Here is a 4,388-nt window from a genome sequence, read left to right as displayed (position 1 = left end):
ACATGTGGTTCACTATGTGCTGTGTTTACATGTGGTTCACTATGTGCTGTGTTTACATGTGGTTCACTATGTGCTGTGTTTACATGTGGTTCACTGTGTGCTGTGTTTAGATGAGAAGGAAGTGGAGAGAGTGGAAAGGAAATGACCAGGGCCTGTGAAGACAGTGTGTGAAGTTAGGCTCTGTGTGTGTGTGTGTGTGTGTGTGTGTGTGTGTGTGTGTGTGTGTGTGTGTGAGTATTCATACACCGTGCATGCTCATGTATACATATAGGTTCATGCTTGCATACACACATGTGTGTCATCTGTATGTGTGTCTCCATGTGTATGTGCATGTGTATGAACAGGTGTGTAGAATTTCAAAAAAAGAAACACTCTAAAGACAGTTTTACTCTACTCTACAGCCACTGAAAGATTCTTTAATAGTTTCCAACATCTTTGTGTACTTAGTTGCATTTTTTTGCAGTGAGCATTACACAAACAGACACATACCATACACACATGTAAATGTATATAAATCTAGAAGGAATTAATATTTGTAAATATTTCCTAAATGAAATGTTGACTGAGATGCACTTGAAGATGTAACTGCTGTTAGGAAATAGAGAAATTCACTTCCTTCAGCTTTAACTTTCAAGCCTTAGAGAGATAGTTTCAGCAAGTAAAATGTAAATGAATATAATTCATGAAGACTCAAGACACATGATTGAGATTTTCACATGATAAGAAATCTGTTCCAATTTTCTGTCTTTCTTAAATATTACTGTGTGCTTAAAAAGGCTCCCCACAAAGTCATAGCTGGGTTCAACCAGATAAGAGTTGAATAGATGTGCCTTAACCTCTCCTTGCATAGTGATTAGACTGAAAGCAGACATAGATTTGCAATACAATTATGATGATAATTAAAATGGCCCCTTGGTGTTACTTTTAACCAGAATCTAAAGTTGTACATTCATATTGAGGCTATGTTAGAAAAATATCTATATGCAGTGAAATGTTTATAGGTAGTAAAATACGTGGAGTAACTACAATAAAATTTTAAATTGGAAGGAATATCAAATACCCTATATCATCCCACATGCTTTTATTATGCTTCCTAATAATTGGATCATAAACAGAGGCAGCATCCTGTCAGTATAGACTTTCTCAAACATGTTCTTAAAGAGACTCTGTAAAAACAACCTTTCCACTTTCTTTTATTCAGAATATATGTCCAACAACATAACAGAATTTTACTTTTCAAGAAAGTCTAGAATTTTCTAAGATGCTGAATGCCAGCTATCAGAAGATGATAATGGAATATGATTTGATTTGAAACACCAGATGCTCTCTGCCATTCCTCATTCTGGGTGTCTCTCTATGAAGGTGAACTTTGTCTCTAAGTTAATGCAATGCTGCCTCTCTAACATGTGGTCTCAGATTTTTTTTTCACTGTGAGGCAAGTACATTTTTCTTATCCATCTAGTAAGTAGCATTAATGTATTGTTATGTTGTATAGTTTTTAGAGTAATGCTGTACTTAAATATATGCAATATACTTACTTGGTTTAATAGTTACAGAAAGAAGCCAATGAGCATTACTAAGAGTAAGAAACTATGAAATTCATTTTTATTGAAAGTCAATAATTTTAATGCACATCCAGCTGATACAATTCTAAATGCTTCAGACACTATACCATAAAAAGAAATTTATTATCTATATAGGTAGAACTGTATTATATGATCAATTTAAATCAAATCAAATGAATGCTTAAAATATGATAATCTCAATGAATATTTTATATATATGCATGGACATATTTATGCATGTATGTATGCATCTCTCATTAATATACAGCATGTATATACATTATATGCTTATATATAGTAAATGTAATTTGAAGGGTTTGAGATATAATAAATAATTCACATGTGCTTAGAAAGATTAAAGGTTTTTGATTATGCCTGTTTGTCAAGAATATGATTTAGAGACATGGCGAGCATATTTTAAGATGAAAACCATCGATATCTGTATATGGATATGGATATCTATGTACATATATGTGTATGACTAGCCTGTAGTCCTACATTTTGATCTGATGCAGCCACAAAGCACTGTAGAGGGGCAGAAGATGGATCTTAACAACAAGGTGTAAGAATAATTTAGAGAGAGAGAGAGAGACAGAGAGAGAGAGAGAGAGAGAGAGACAGAGACAGAGAGAGAGACAGAGAAATGAACTGCAGACCTTGGGGAGGCAGGGATCAGTCCTGAATTGCTTGCTCTTTGGAGGGATTAGTGGAAGTGAGGATTAATTAGGGATTAGGGGCTGCTATAAGTTAAGGGCAGTTTAGCAACAGGGTATCCAATTTCTAGGTGGAAATAGCAAAGGAGTTCTAGGGTGTTATTAGACAGAAAGCAATAGCCACTCGAAGAGGGGACCATTATGACATTTACAGCTGCTACCTGACCTTGGAGAAAGCTCTTCCCTGAAGTCCGCAGCTGGCTTTATCTATCATGAGTTTCTTTCAAGTCTGATCAGTAACTGGCTGTGCTTTTGCCTTCAATCTAGCTGACAAACTGATGCCCGTTGATTTGATTTTCAAATATAAGAAAGCATGTCATTTAGTACCTTTATATCTCTATATGCATTTAGCTTCATGATATAAAAGGAAAGGTCAAAGGGTGAACAATATAGGTATGGAGTATGAAGCAGTATTGTAGACATTGAGAGAGGAGACAGCCCTGAAGAGGAAATGATTCAACACCCACAAGCTGCCTATTATAGTGATATAAGAAAGCCAATAGAAATGCATTTCAGTGTCTGTGTGGGTGACTGGTAGCCTTTCCCAGGACAGTGTCACCAAGCTAAATGTGAGGGTAATAACAAGAGAAGGAACACACATGGAATGGGCATATAGACCCCACATTCTCTTTCTCAAGAATTAGAATGATGAAGCAAATTTGAAATAAATAAGAGTGTGATTGCTAAAACTGCACATGCTGGGGAGGAAGTTAGTGAAAGAAGATAATGTACATAAACAGAAAAAAGTAACACTCGTATTCACAATTACATCCACTTACACATCCAAAGTGAAAATGAAGATCACACAGACACACAGACACAGACACACAGACACACATTGAGGAAACCTAAAATAGGAACATGGAGGCAGGAACTCTGAAAGAATTACCTTTCTTTCTGATAGCTTTTTATAAAGCACAAGTCCACGAGCCTAAGCATAGTCCCTCCCTCATTAGGCTAAGCTCTCTCACAATTCCTCAAGAACAATTCCACATGCCAAGCTGATCGAAACAATGTTTCAACTGAGATTCTCTCAGACAAGACTTAGCTATGTCAAGTTGACAGCTGATGCTTAGTAGGAGAGACCCGGAAATGAAGAATGAAATAGAAAATGGATAGGGCTATGATGAATTAAGTCAAGAGAAGATAAAATGGCTTGTCATAACTGCAGTGTTTATTCACTGATACTAAGGCCATGGCACTCACAGCCACAGATATAAGCTGGGTGCTTGCCAGAGCTTCCCAGCATATAAAAACACCCACTACACGTCACCCTTAGAGCTCATTCAGCTGCAATAATTAAATTTCCCTTAAACACACTGTCGCTAAAATGAGCCTTTTATGAGTTTCCTGGCTGACAAACATGTGTTGTACCATTTCCAAAGCTGTTTGATTTTTACATATTCACAGCTCACATGTACGCGCATGCATGTGCTCACACGAGTGCGCACACACAGGCATGCCCATGAAAACTCAAATATAGCTGAGGTGTTGTCATATTCATAATTTCAGAAATTGAAATCTGAGAAAGTAAGCTTGTGAGAGTTCCAGATCTCTCTAGAGTTTGGACTCTAGAGAAGAGATCCAGCCTCAAAATCAAGCAAACAAATAAACAAAGACAAGCTCAAATAATCTTCATCAATACACATAAACCTATATATGAATTTATCCAAATATTTGAATATCATTCCTTCCCATGCAAACATGCAATCACCCTCTCATCTCCCCTGAACTATTTTTCAGAAGTCTGCTATATACAGTGTATAAGTCGAAACAAGAGACTCTATGCCAATTTGGGGATTGTAGCGCATCACATAATTTTGCCTGAGAAATATGCCTTATACTTTTTATTATTTATCTCAGGACGTCAAGTACAGGAACATACTTACTAAATACTTCTAACAACTTTTGATTGGTTGATTGAAAGCAACTAGTGTCTTAGGCTCTTTACGGAATGCGCACATAACCCTCTGGAGACAAATGTCAGTGCCATGCCTTACGATTCTTTTTCTATGTAGATATGAGTTTGCCCCATTGCTCAGAATTCTTATATAATATGCTAAAAATACAAATTCTAGAGATTTTTTTCCCACTTGGACTGGAGCTGAAT

Source organism: Mus caroli, chromosome 13, assembly GCF_900094665.2.
Source record: "Mus caroli chromosome 13, CAROLI_EIJ_v1.1, whole genome shotgun sequence".
In the NCBI taxonomy this organism is placed as follows: Eukaryota; Metazoa; Chordata; class Mammalia; order Rodentia; family Muridae; genus Mus; species Mus caroli.
The sequence above is the reverse complement of the archived record's forward strand: the minus strand, read 5'-3'. Positions refer to the sequence as shown.